Source organism: Melopsittacus undulatus, chromosome 9 (assembly GCF_012275295.1).
Source record: "Melopsittacus undulatus isolate bMelUnd1 chromosome 9, bMelUnd1.mat.Z, whole genome shotgun sequence".
Classification (NCBI taxonomy): domain Eukaryota; kingdom Metazoa; phylum Chordata; class Aves; order Psittaciformes; family Psittaculidae; genus Melopsittacus; species Melopsittacus undulatus.
Window position 1 is genome coordinate 7862551 of NC_047535.1, and position 15277 is coordinate 7877827.

A 15277-nucleotide genomic window follows, 5' to 3' on the forward strand; every position below is an offset into this window, starting at 1 on the left:
CACAGATAAGGGAGAACAGACTTGAAACACAAGAGCAGCTTCACAGCAAAGCAAAAGAGACGTGGGAAGGACCAAGACCAGCTGCTCTGGGAGACGAAGCAGAGTGTCGCTTCAGCTGTGGGTCTGAAAAGGCTCAGAGGGAGCGCTGCCAGCCTGGAATGACTGGGGACAATAGGATATGGTGCATCAGGGCACTGCAGGGACAGTGAAGGACAGCGAGCGGCAGGGCTCTACTTTCCACTTGGTAAAAACACCAGCACTTTGGTTCCGCTTGTACCTGTACTTCCACCTGTCCCCCTTTATGAAAACTCCTTTATTTAAAAGGAAATCCTTGGAGGGGAAGGAAAAAAAAAGGAATTAAATAAACCCTCTGCAATTTGTTCCTCCAAGCTGGGCTGCCTCCCTGGCCCTGATTTTATCAGAGTGGAGACAGGCTGTCCTTGCAGAATGATTTTACCATCTTGGAAATGATTACAGAGCTGCACAATGCCTTCAGCTCGCCATGTAACGATAGTTTTATATGCTGTCTCATTAGATCGCCACCCGGGCTGAGGATGTTTTCAAACATTGTCTCTTCATGGTTGGCGTACCGCAGCAATGGGAATAGAGTGACGGATTGGAGGGAGTTCAGAGGGCAGCGGCAATAATCAGAGATCTGATTTACAAGGAAACGTTAGGAAAACCGAATCCATTTTGCTTGGCTAGAGCAGAGAACTGAGCTTCCACCCACAAAGATGTGGAAAGGGCAAGAGGCGGACGCTGGGGAAGGTGGTACCTGTTGTAGAAGTAGAGGGGAGATTAATACATGGAGAAGCACAGTGATTTCTCTCCACAATAGTTTGTTTTCAGCAGATCTGGTGTGGATTCATGGAAGGGACAGGAAAACTCAACTGGAAACATTAGGGAAAACATGACCCCCCAGGGCATAGTTCTGCTTAGGCAGAGATGTAGATTACAAGACCTACTGGGTCTGCCTCTCTTCCAACATCCCTGCTTCCTAAATCACTGCTGACCAGCAGCGACAGCCAGTCATCAGTAACCCAAGCTGCCACCAGACCCGTGCCTAGAAGGTAACGGGCTCCAGAGCTCACTGTCACTGCTTGGAGCCACTTAAGCCCTCCAGACCCCAGCCCTGGGTAGGTCATACCACATGCCTGAATGAACTGACATTATCCCTGCAAAGAAAGATCATGGTATGTTACACACTTGGGTTTTTTTTTCCCCTCTTAATAAATACACGTGCTATAGCATGGCTGCACTCTGTGAACTGAGGGTGTGAGCAGCCTGTGATTAGAGGAGAATGAAATGATGATTATGGGTTAATTAGCCAGGCTAATAAACTGCCTGTAGCTTCATTTAGGAGAGAAACTGTATTAAATTGCACAGAAAACCGTAAAGAACATGGATTGGAAGAGTGTTTTTCTTATAAAGGTTGAAACGCTGCCCCTGGGAAGGAGGGAAGGATGGAGGAAGGGAAAGAGATGCCCTGTGTGGATGCAGAGGACCACTGCAGGTGGGCAGTCTGAGTTCATCCCTGCTCTTGCCCTACAGCCAGGCTGGGGGAGCAAACTGGGCCTGCTGGAGGGACTGGGGGAGCTGCAGGGGGAGAAAAGCCAAAATCAGGCTGATTGGAAACATTATCTCCAGATCTGGTCCTCAGCGATGGTTGAAGGTGGGCTGGGACCTGGCAGGGAGAGCATCCCAATGAGGCAGGAGCCAGGGTGAGTAGGGCAGGACTCAGGGAGCAGAGCACTTCTGGAACTGGAGGAATGAAAGCAGTTCAGCACAACTTAGCCAGCAAGTGACAACAGGAAAGGGACAATCCTGCCCTGGGGAAGGATTAAATGATCTACAGCGATTACACAAACCAGTTGTTTCCATTGCTTATTTCTCTCTGAATCAGATGTTTAAAGGTTTATCTGAAGCGGTTTTTCTTTCTTCCCTTCTTTTTCCCTTTCCCCTTTCACCCCACCATGATGGGACTACATGCAAGGCTCTGGCATCAAATTAAATCCCACCCATCACATTCCAGTGTATTAATAATAACTTAATAACTTCTGCTTAATAGTCACCATATTTGTATGGAAATCTGTGACACACAGAGGACTGGACATGCTTTCTCAGCACATGCAGCATGGTTGCCCCATATGCTGTGCAGCTTGCAAAAAGAAGAAAGGGACAAACAAATGGCACACTAGGGAAAAAAGACTGCACATTTTAATTGAATTTCATGTTGCTGATAAAATCAGGGCTGACAGCTCTGAAGATTGGGGTCTTCTCATTCTGCAGTAGATATAAGCACCATGCATGGCTATGGCCAAATCCTGTCCTTCAAGGGCTGAGAGGACACCTCTTCGTGTGCATTGCAACCTCATCTCTCAGTCACTGTGGGTACCAGGAACAGGCCAGGTTTACCTGAGGATGCTTAACTCTCAAGGGCTGTACTTTGCCCTATACCAAGCCATACCTATGGTTTGCTCCACGTGTGTACAAATGTAATCATGAGGGCAGCCAAATACATCCCTGAAGAGACAGCCTTAACAGACCTTGTGAGTCCAATGAGCCCATTCACAGGCTGAACAGCCAGCAAATAACATCCTGGGCTCAGGACCATGCAGAGGGGAAGGGAGTCCAGAGACAGTCCCAAAAGAGTTCCGCTCTATATAGATGGAAGACCTCAATGTCTCCCAAGGAGACATCCCTGGAAGAGGATGTCTCTGCCAGTGCCCAAGCTGGGTGAGGAAGGGGTCTCCTGAGAAGATTTCAGGTGGAGATGATGCAGGGGGAAGCTGCTGGAAAGACCCCTTCATGTTGGAGATGTGGGCTTCAATTCTCTGAGCTCTCGCCCATTTACAGCTGTGCTCCTTTTGGCTGGGTTTCCAGCACGGGTTGGATTCCTGGCTCTGCTCACTGAGTAATTAAAAACACTCATTTAAACAAGAGCAAAACCAAACAAGCTAGAAATCAGTCAAACCTCATCAGTCAAGACTGCGCTGAAGAAACCAGCAGCTACAGCCACCCATCAGCCTAGGTCTGCTGCGATGGAAAATCACCTTCCCTATGTAGAAGAGGCTGCTATTACAGCCACTCCTGGGAAGAGCTGCATAAATCCCAGAGCACCTTTCCTTGCTGTGAGGAAGGAAACACAACCTTAGGTGACTCCCAGGGTCTGCAGGAAGGCCACCCCTCCAAATAACTGCCATTGTCCACCCAACCCTATTGGTACCAGGGAGAATTTTGCTACACAGGGGATCTCACCCACTTAAATCTCCTCCATATATCATAAATAGGCAAGGCTAGAAATAACTGTGATGGAAATGGTGGTGATGGGGAGAGAGATTTGGACGTGGTGATTCAAAGGTCTTCCTACAAAACCTTTCTGATGGGGCATTTACCTAAGCTGCATTCCCTGCTGCATGAAGCCATTGCTTAAAGCAGTGCATACTGCAAGACAATTGCCTTTTTATTTTGCTGGTTATTATTCCTCATTGGAAAAGGGGGGGGGGGGGGGGGGGGGGGGGGGGAAGCTATTGCTGTGGATGTTTTATCAGGTTTCAGCCATTCTGCCTGATGTTCAATAAAAGAAAACCTATCTCTGTTAGCAATGAGCAGTCCCTTACAGAACAGCCATTGCCTGCAAAGTAACCTTTAAGCACCTGGCTGTCTCTTAAGTTAATGCAGGTAGAGGATGAAGAGGAAGTTACAGTCACTTCTGGGTGTTTAAAAAATGCAGCTATTTCTCTTAAAATTCAGCAGCCATCCACAGACACTTTGATTGGTTCCATTGATGTTGTTGGTTTCAGTTTTCCTGGAATCACTATTCTTCACCTTCCCCTTGTCCAGCTCAGCTGCCCAAATCCCTATACAAGCAGAAGGAAGGAAGCAGCATCAGCCCTCTCTTTGGGAACCAGCAACATGTCCTTGTTCCACCACTGATGCTCGGAGCAGGAAACCCCTAAACCTTCTCTTTTAGCAGCTCCTTCAGGAGAGTGCAGAGGAGCCAGCAGATCCCAAGCAAGGGTCTGGGCAACAGATGAGGGGCTGTTAGAAGGGGAAGGGCTGGTGTTACACCCCAAACACTTGGTCCTCACCATATAACAGGCCATGACTGCAGCAGCTAGGATTGGCCTCAGAGTGACAAACCATCCCCTGGTGCAACACATGCCACTGGGCAGGCAATCCCATCCCAACAGGAGATTGGGATCTCTGTGTCAGACACATCACACACTTCTTCTAGGTCTTGTCAAGAGCACCAACTCTCCCACTACAACCACCCCAGCAAGGTAAGTTTGCAGCCATGCTCTAACACGGGCAAGGTTTGCCTAAATCCTTATGGCAGGGCCATGTTAGAGCCTTTGGAGGCCTTTGGCATAGCAGCCTTAGATGCCCCTTGCATATCAAAGCCCAGCCCTTTTGCACAGTTCCATCCTTCTTCAGGGCCCACCACCTGGGACAGCACTCAGGATACAGGGCTGAAGGATGGCCAAGCAAGGACGCATGGGGGTCACCTCCTGCATCCATCCCCATGTGCTCTGAGCTACACCAGCAGAGAAGAAACCCCCATGGCTTTGCTGCTCTGGCTCTACAGATAAGGGGTGGCAGAGCCCAACCAGTGAATCCACACATGCCATAGGAAACCAGAGCCCTCCCCATGCGACTTGCACCATGGCCGCATCCCAGGATGCAGGAGGGGCAGGGTTTAGGGTACCCTTGGCACCTACTGCATAAGCGACAAGCAGCTGTCAGCAGCTTACGGGGGTCTCCGGCTGCCTGCAAATTTCCGCATTAAAGCTGTAAGCTCTCATGCCTCGCTTGGGACCAATAAAACAGGATAGGGTAGAGGCTGTCGTGATAAATGGGGCATAAATCACACCTCCCCCTGCTCCTTCCCCTTCCCTGGGGGGAGGTGGTGCTGCCAGAGCCTTCACCGGCCCTGCTTCAACGTGCTCAGGCAGGTCCCCTTCTGCCTGCGCAGTCAATTAGAACTTCATCAGAAATCAATTTGCGAGGCCCAGCTGAGATGTACCTATAGATCAGGCGATGCCAAGTGATTATTACACTAATGGAATATTCCATTGATTAATTGAATATTTAAGTCCTGAAATGTAAGCCCCGCTGTCTTATCCATGGCTTGTTACAGTGCTGAGCAGCAGAGACATCGCACCAGCATGAGAATCTAGCCTTGGAGTTCTCTCTTTTGGGGTGAAAGGCAGAGGGTCCTGGCCACAGAGGAAAGATTTTTACCCCTTTGGTAGACTCCTCAACCAGCCTGAGACACTGCTTATTCCTGTGGCAGCAAAAATCCTACCTTTCCTGATAGGATGGGCTTGGACACTTGTCCTGAGCTGGATGTTATGCAGGAGCTGTGCATTCTGGGTGAGGAAGTCCATGCAGAATAACAAAGGGACCTACAAAAAGCACATACAATAGCTCAAAAAGCAAAGATGCTGTTGGGTCCATTGCCTGGACTCCTTCTGAGGGCTGCCCAACTGGGCAGCACCCATCACACCACCTCACCTCCAATGCATAGCTCTGGAAAGCTCAGCCTTTCTCTGCCTGTTGCACAGCAATAGCTGGGGACAGCACTGCTCCTGCTGCCCAAGCCCCAGTTGGGAATGCTCAGTGGTTCATTTTCCTTCTTGCACAGCAGCGGATGTCAGAACTGCAGATCACAGCCAGCGGGTCAGGAGGGACATCCCAGCGGTTTCCCAGCTCCTCTACACACAACTTGAGATCTCCTGCACACCATGAAAGCCCCTGGGGTCCAGAGGGCAAAGGTGGCCACATGCCTCCTGCATTGGGCTTTCAGATTCGCCGCATGGAGAGGGCCAGGTTACTTGCTTGGTGGAACACCTGGTTAAGTGCTTTGCTGGATAAAGGCCATAATGATCAAGAGAGGGAGAACAAGGCAGAGATGGGGAGATGGGAGGGACAGGAGAGGCAAGTGGAGGAGATTTGGGCTGCAGCTGGAGCAATCACCACCAAAGGGCCCAGCAGTGAATTAATGAATACTATCCCCAAACGGTATTACGTGATTAACTCAGTGAAGAGCCATTAACTAGGTGAGCAAGAGAAAGGAGTCCAGTCCTCTGCTCCAGTGCCAGACAGTGAGGACCCCTTCCCTGCCTTGAAAAGCACTGATTGCCTGTGCCCAAACCCTTTGGGTTGGTAGCTGGAAGAAGCCATCCAACCCAGATGGCAGATGTCCAAAGGAGTGGAGAGCTATTTGCTTTCCTCCCAGTGAGGCTACAAGCATCCCCTCAAATCTGTATCCAAGGAGGTGGTAGGGGCTACAGTAGTGATCACTGTTTTCAAGGAAATCTTTGCAAGGATCCTTGTTCCTACCTGCTGCCTATCCACAAGGCCTAAAGCAATGGTTGTCATACAACTATAGATGGCAAGATGCATGTAGGCTCCCCATTGTTCCCACCTTCCCTTCTCCCTGTGCACAGCATCTGCCCTTCTTCCTGTCTTTGGTGTTGGAAAGGACCTTGGAGCCAGCCCGGCTGAAGGGAGTATGTGGAGAGTAAACACTGTGCCTTGTTTATGGCTGGAGAAGAGTTGGCATTCCCCCTGCATCTCAACATCACACACGTCTTTGCACTGCCTTGGTCATCACTGGGGACTCCTGGTCTCTGCTATTGCCCCTAGGGTGTACTGGGATCTTTGGCCTGAGCTCTGCCAGTAGAAGATGCTTAGCTGCTGTCATGGGAAGCAGCACTTTTTTCCCCTCTTTATGTATGTTTTTTCTGAACCGCAGGGTAAAAGTAAATGGAGAGGAAAAACAAGTATTGATGGAACAGCTAGAAGGGAGAAGAGAGCTTTTTGTCTCACTAAGAGACCTGACCTTTCTGTGGTAGCTCCAAGAACCCTCAAGAAAATGTGCTTTGCTTGCATTTGCTGCAGGTGAATCACTGGGAGTTTTCACCCCCTCTCAGGAGATAATGTCTAGACATTTATTAACTTGGAGGCTCTGGGTGTCTATGAGACCTGAGGAGTCTAGAAACAGATGCCCTCAGCCTTTTCTCAGGCAGTGGATCCCTAAGAAACCCAACATTTCTCCTGCTCAGCCCACCCTCCTGCCTTCATGCTTGGACCTGCTAATGAGGCTACAGTGGGATGTGGTTCTGCAGGGGCCTCATGCACTGCTCGTGGTCTTCAAACCACACTTTAGTCACAAAACACAATAGACTCATAAAAGCAGCATGGGAAGATGGGCCAGAAATTAAACACATTCCACTGGGTTTGGGTTTGTGTTTGTGAAAGAGGAAAGTTCATCTGTGCTGGCATAAAACCATACAGCCCCTCCTCTCCCATAGCAATGAGGAGCCAAGTGTCCAGGCTGCTTTCCTCACTGGAAAGGGCTGGTCTGTATGCTGCTGATGCCAGGAACTGAAGGGGGAGCTGGAGATAGGGCAGCAAAGGGAGTTGTGCTGTTGATCAGAATGAAACGAGATTCAGAATGATGGAGAATGCATCTTACCCATCTGCCCTTGAGTTCCTTTAGCCTCTGCTTGTCCAGAGGGATGCAAGAGGCCCACAGCAAAGGTATTACAGGATCAGCATCCGGACACACGCTGGGGGAGGCATGCAGTCCATCCAGACACAGACCTCCATCTCCTGCTGTGTGCAGGGCAGGAATCCCTTTGGCAAACCCTAAAACGTGGCCCCTGGGGCAGAGGGCAGCAGAAGCAGCCGGGCTGGCTAGTGCAGGGTACCAGTGAGGTTCAAACAGCAGTCACTGCTGACATGGGGAGAAGAGATAACATCACTTAAACAAGGTTTGCTGCCTCCCAGGCAGTGCACAGAGGTCAAATGCTGCCCTCATGGCCCCTGCAGCCTCCTGCCAGGGAGCTGCTACAGCCGCTGAGTGCCCAAAAACATGTGCACCATCCTTTTCCTCATCAAGCAGCATTGATTTTAGATGAAGGATCCACAAAGCATCTTCCTTTGTGCAAAACTGGGGTGTTTCCCACAAAGACAGAAAGCTGGGGGTGTTTTTCCACCCTGGTATCACTGCAAGCAGGCAGTGCTCCCCAGGCTGCTCAGCCTCCCCAAGTGCTGATCCTCAACTGCAGGGAGCTGGTCTCTCTCGGATAATCCCTGCCTTGCTAGATGAGACAAAGCAGGGGGGAGAGAAGGCAGAGGGGAGAGAAGGCAGAGATGAAGTCTTGCCCACTGCAGCCCCACAGCAGAGACCCAGAGACCCTCCTTCTGCCCTGGGAGCCTCATCTTCAAACCCAGAAGATGGGGAGCAGAAATGGAAGTATCAAAAGTGTGATGTGAATCATAGGGAGATTTCAGACTGATAAATATTTCAGACTGACAACTATTCCTGTCCTTGAAAGTTCATTCATCAAACTCTCAGCAAGGCCTTCACTTCCCAGGACCATAAATACTAAGACCTATTTTAACAACTGCTTTCAGCGTGGCCAATGCTAAAAGTATGGAAACCTGTTACGGATCAGCATATATCCTTGCCTATCATGGTGTAATTTATTGCACCTATAAAAGCTATATTCAAATATACCTCTGTTGTAATTACAGTCCCTGACTGTGCAGGATCTATTTGTGAGCTGATTGTACCCTGTTTAGACATGACTCCACACAATGATGACAATTTAGAAACAAATAGCAGGTATTAGTATCACAGCAATAAAAGCAGCCTTGGTTTTACATGCAGGGGGAGTTTTACTGTCCATCCAGGAGGGAAAATTTGATCCAAAACCAGCAAAACCTGTTTCCTGTCAGAAGAATAGAAATGATGCAGACTTAGAGCTGTGATGCTCTCCCCTCTGTGGTGCCGGTGTAGTTTCTGAGTGATGCTTCACCAGCTCATCCCTGACCCCTGCAGTGGTTATCACAGTCTCCAGCCAGCAGGCATGGGTCCTGCTCCAGCTTCTCTGCAAGCCTCAGACACCTGAAAGAATTGAGAGACTGTGTTTTGGGGGTATTTGATAGTATTCTAGTTAAATTAGCCCTGAATTTTTGGGTTGCCCAAATGGTCCCCGCGTGAGGGAGCAGAACTGGGATCCCCTTGCTAAATGCCACAGCAGGAGGGAAGCACAGAGCCCTTCATTGCACCACATCCCTGTTAGAAGCAACGGTCTATGCTGATAAAGGCGAAATTCGCTATGCTTTCTGCCCCACAGATAAACATCATCCCCAGATCCTTACACCAGTCCCAGCCTTTGCCATCCAAGCACTGAGCAGCCACCAGGTTTCTTTGGTTCCCACCTCCACACACCATCTTGGCTGTGAGCTCTTTAAGCAGAGCCGTTGCCTACCGGGTTCTCTTAAGCACATTTCATTCGTGAATTAAGTCCCTGACAGCCCATATCTCTATGATCAATATGTTTGTTTATTAGCAGCAGCTGCTGCGTTTCAGCAAAACTGGAGGGCTCCAGTAGGAGCAGCGTGCTCTAACCGCAGAGCAGGGCTTGGGATGGGGAGGAGAAGGATCTCCCGCTGGCAAATGGGAGCTGGGCTGGGTAAGATTTCACGCTAATGACCCTTTAATTGAAATCACTGCTCGGGACAGATTGCTCAGCTCGGGGGGATCTGCACTGATGGCTCCCGGTGTGGCCACTCCTGAGACGAGCCCATTAAGTCGGCAGTGGTGAACAAAAGCAAGTGAGCTGGACAAGGAGGGGTCGTTCATCCCCAGCAGAGCTCATCTGCACATCTAAGGAAGCCTAAATCAGCTGTAAATGAAGGTTGTTGGACCTTATTCTTCTGCTTTGCTGTATCTTCTGACCCAAGCTGGATATAGCCCTTGCTATCTTACTGTTTGGGCAGGGTTGTCCCCATGTGCTGGTCGTGCGTGCCTAGGGAGGAGAATCAGGACAGATGGAGCTCATTCCCAGCTCATGTTGTGACCTGAGCCTTGCTTTGTATTATTCCACCTTCCTCTGTCTCCCAGTCTCACTGAGTGGATGTTGCAAGGCAGTGGTAATACCTGTCTACCCTAATACATGCTAGGCAGGAAGATGGACACAGCAAAGAACAGGAGCTGGAGAGAAGGGGAAAGGGCAGAACACGGTTTTCCTCCCCACAAAGGCCAGGGAGCTGTGATACAAAACTCAAGATTGAATCCTCAACAGCCACAGAAATGCTCCAGGACATGATTCCTGCTCTATGCATCCACCCTAACCGCAGCCAAGGGGGAACCCACCCGTCCCCCTTTGTATCATGAAGTGTATTACGGGATGGAGAGTGCTAATGAAACAAAGGCTTGTTAGAAGTAGGCAGCTCTTTTAGGTCTGTTTTGTAACTAGAAATGTTGACGTGTGTCTCTTGCAATGCAAAGAGATGTCTGAGTGCACAGAAAGGAGGGTTACGAACCTGCTTTGAATGCATTTATTATTCCCATTAATTACTATGCCTGCTAAAGAGGACCAGCTGTTCTAGGAGGCTGTGGTACCAATTTATCAGGAGAAGATTCCAACAGAAGTCATAGAGAGTTTTCCTCTGAACTTGGGAGGATGGAAGATGGAGGTTTTTTAATTAGAACTTGTTATTAATGGGAATGTAGCAAATTAAAAATAGTCTCCTTCCCCCCTCCCCATTATAAGAAGCTCTGATCTCAATTAGAAAGATCAGGGACTAACCATTGAATGGGAATTACTGAGATGAAAACTGACTGAAAGACAAAAAACCCAAAGGCAGAGGCATCATAGGGAGAGAATGGAGATGAGGAGCAGCAGGACCAGGGAACAATGAGCAGAGGTTGGCAGAGGCTGCCTGCAGCTGCCCAGCACCAGCGGCACAGCCGGAGCTGGTGGCTTTCTGCTTTCATCTCCCAGGCCTGCTGCTAGCAGGGACTGTCCCATCTAGAGCCATCACTGATCATCTCTGTTTGGGCTTGAGATGTGGTGCTGAGCATCGTTTGTACCCCAGCTTTGCAGGCACAGGCTCTGGCCTATGTGGGCACTGCTGCAGGAAGGGAGATCCCTGCTCTCAAGCTCAGGGCCACCTGTGTAAGCTCGCTGACTCCTGTCTGCTTGTCATTGCACCTGCAGAAGTGTCCCATTGTCACTGTATGGCTCCATCCCGAAGGTCTTCACCCCAGGCTCTGTCCTCTTTCAGGCTATGAACAAGGTTTTGTCCTATGAACCTTGGTTTTGTCCTGCTGGTTCCTCAAATCCAGCAGCATTGAGGATGCCCTGAAGCTCCTGAGTTGTCAGCAAGAAATGATCAAACTGGTCCCCAGGCCCTCCAGCCTGGCAGCTGTAGTCCAGTCCATCACACAGGTATAGAGCAGAGGCTGGCTGCAGGATCAGTCCCTGCCACATCTGGCTGGCAAGGATAGAGTAAAACAACCCAGTGTGCAGGTTGGGATGGAGCCTTATGTTTCATTTGGGTTTTACCAGTCTGAGTCACACCAGGTCAAGGAATGGGCAGTCAGGAGTCAGACATGGGCTGATGCACTGATTCTATGATTCTGTGATACAAAGGGACAGTTGGGCCCAAACAAACCCACTTCCTGCATTCCACTGCTTGAAAGACTTGGTTAATGACTTCTTGATGAGAATCTCATCTGCTCCTTTCTCTGGTCACTCATGGATCAGAGCCCCAGACTCCTTTCCAGCATATAATCCATGCCATGTTCTAGGGCAGGCAGGGACCTTAGGCTGAAATTACAGCCTTGCTTACTAATTGCTGCATGTTCTCTCTCCGTAGGTATATCATTGCCAGCAATTAGCACAAAATCCTTTCCCACTCTTGTTAAGTTCCTGTGCTGCAGTTAAATACTCCCAGATCCCATTTAAATGATTTCAAATGCAATTCATTCTGGCTCGTTAAATAATTCCACAGCAGTGTTTGTCGTCTTCTCTCTCAGTTTTCCTACAGCCACTTTCTCCCAGAAAGAATATGATGACTGAAGAATGGAGAAGAAGGGGGGAAAGTAAACGATAGGAACATGGGGATATCTGGGGTCCATCCTCTGCACCTCTGAAGGATAACATGAAGATTGTGTTTGGGGGTGAAGGCAACCTTGGTCAAAGGGCAGAGCTCTGTGACTGTGTCCTGACTTGTGATAGACAATGCTGTGGGATGCTGTGTAAATGGTGATGACAGGCAGGCAATGAGCCTGGCCTCCCCCTGTCACTATCTCTGCTCCTAACATGCGATATTTCCTTTAAAGCCTCAGTTCCTGGAGACAAATGATTCAGCAAGACTGAAAAGAAAAAAAAAGAAAAAAGAGAAAAAAAAAATAAAAAAGGAAAAGTTCTGTTCTTGTGGCTGGGTGCAAAATAAATAAAAGCTGTGAGTGCCATTTGAGTGCAACCCACTGGTTCCAGAGCCAGAAGGCAACTGGAGAGAAAACAACATTTAATATCTCTGTTTGAATTTGGAGACCAGACTAACAAACTCTGAGCATCTGGGGTCAGCGGTCTGGCATCTCCTGTGCCTCTGTGCTGGAGAGCAGGCAAAGGAGCCAGGCTCTTCTCCTCAGGCACATCTCTGTGGCTCCACAGCCAGCGCTCTGCTCACCACAACACTGTGGCAGGGAAAACTCCCCATGTCCATCAGGAATAGCCACACTCCCATTGCAACTCCAGTAGCTTCTTATTCCCTCCTGTATCCTCGTGTTAAATTTGATGGCTAACCCACTCCCGTCTATAGACACTACAGGAAGTGGTCTGCATATGCAGCTTGATGTGTCATTGGCTTTCAACCTGCAGTCCTTGAGGCCTCGGGGTCCAGACACTACTTGCATGGAGTCATGAAAAAGTTGCAAAGAAAAGCAATTTACTTTCTGCCATTCAACAGTCCACAGCTGTGCTACTGCTGGGGAATCTGTAGTGGCCCTTAAGTTGATGGAGCTGAAAGCCACTGTGCTAAATGCAGTAAAGATCCTGCAGGATGAAAGGTGGACGAACAAGAGAGTATGCTCTTGTCAATAGGAGGGCAGCTTCCAGACTGCCTGTCGGGGAAGGGAGAGAAGGATACACAGGGTTCAAGTCCCCACTTTGTGTTTATTTCTGCATGCTTGTGTTTGTTTATGATGGAATGGGTTCCAAGTGAGGTGCGTGGATGAACTCCTCCAGCCACTTTGTTTTGAGGGCGACATTGAGTGCTCACAGCTAATGGTCCTCCTGAAAGGCTTGGATGAGAAGTGAGAGTTTGGTTGGAGGGGAACTAGCACTGAAAGGGAAGAAAGCAAACAAGAGGTGCCAAAAAGCATTCATGCAGTAAAGTTTGCTGCTGAAAATCAATTTGGCTAGCCACACACCTCAGACTAGGATGCCATCCTATTCCCAGGCAGCCATGGCACTGAAGGAATGGTCCTGAAAAACACCTTCTAAAATAGATAGGGCAATGTAAGGGAAATCTCTGCTTGAAAATGTGTGTCCCCATCTGCTAAACAATATTCAGGTGCTCCTGCATTTACGCTTCCTCCAGATTTATGCAGCCATGGCTTCTGAAGGCAGATTGTCAATGAGAAGAACAGATGGAGAGAACAATACTCCCATCCAAGCTTTGCACCAGAACTGAAGAAGTTTGTAATCTGGTTCTTGTTTATAGAGCCCAGGCTTCAAATTAAGCCCCCTCTGGTCTGAATCACTGGGTAGCTCAGGAGCCCGTGGCAGAGATGAGATCCTCCTGGTTTCACTTAGTCTTTTCTGCTGGTTTCCCATTGAGGGCTATTTTAGGAATGCAACAGGGGTGTCATGGATGTTTTCTGCATGAGCACCCATTGGGGTCAAGACCGGGGCCAAGAATAACAGGGCAGCAGGGCCAAAATCTCCTTCTTCCCCATAGATATGGGAGAGCATTTTTCAGGTTCCCAAGCTTCATGACCAAGTGGTGAGCAAAGTCTCTCCACTGCCCCGAAGCTTTCATCAACTCAAAATTTGCTGTAAAGTGATAAAACTAATTTCGTGGAAGAAAGCTAATACTCACTTGTATCGGCATCGAGCTCCCGAGCTCTCTGTTTTCTGTATCTCTGTCGATATTCAAAGGAAAACAATGTGATTGTTAATTACAAACTGTTCTGAATGCATGAAAGAAGCCGTTTCAGAGCCAGAGCCTGCCGGAGGCAGGGAAGCTGAGAATACGACATGTGCCGAACTGCCTTAAAGGGCAGAAAGTCCCACTGTAATTAAGGCTGGTGCAATCGTTGTAACAGACACAAGGTGGAAACGTTACCTTGCTTAGCTTCCCTCTTGTCTTTCCTCTGCCCCTTGGGTTGTGCTTTGGACTAGGTGGAAAACGCTGAAATACCAAGGGAGAGTTTTGCATTTCAAAGAAGTTCATGCATAAATGATGTTGTGATTCATTAGTTGTCTATCGATGCACTGGTGTCACACAGTCCATAGGTAAATCAGCAGCTGGTGCTCCCCTGTGCCCATCTTCTGCTGGCAAGGCAGAGCTGCACAGGAAGGAAGAGACCTCCTTGGTGCAAGAGTTAATGCTCAAAACATGGTTGCTTTTCCCAGCTCTACAAGATCTTTTTAATCCCATCATGATCCAGCCCACTATGGGGAAAGCAATCCCAACACCCTGGTGATGTATAGGATGAAAGAGAAGCACACGTCAAAACGGAGGAGTCTGAATGCAGCACATGTACAAGGTAAAATACATCCAGGCATGCAAAGAAGTGTGCACAGTATTCCAGTGAATACTGGGCAAGGAGGGAAGTGCCTCAGATGCAGACAGACATGCACCACACACATATGGAGATAAGCATGTGGCGCTTGGGCAGCTGTAAAGCAGCAGCTCGCAGGGGAGGGATGCTCAGAAGGTCCCAGGACCAGCCCTGGGCAGAGTGCATCCCTGCACTGTACACCCATAGCTCACTTGCTAGCAGAAGGCCCCACTTGACCAGGACCAACCTTCTTCAAGCACCCCTGGGGCTGGAGAAGATGTGGAGGATGGTATTTCACAGCAGCACATCTGTGAGGCCAGAGGTGAGGGACAGTGGCTGGAGTATGTGTATGACAGCAGGGAAGAGAGACAAAGAGGATGTAAAAGAGAGGCTGGATCAGACACTCAAGCCCAAGGAGACCTTTGGATAGAGCCATGAGGAGGGTCTGTGGAAGGTCCCAGGAGCCCAGGACAGCTTGCAGCACCCATTCACAGTCACCTACTCTTCACCAGAGAGGGACCGCAGAGCCCAGAGTGCTTGTACCTGCCCAGCCAAGGACAACCATGTCATTGCCACTGCCGCCTCTGACTCCTCTTGCCTCTTGTCTGCAGCATCATAGCAGAAATCACCAGCACCCCATACCCAGAGCATTATGCCTGCTGGTTTGCCCTCAAAAGAGGG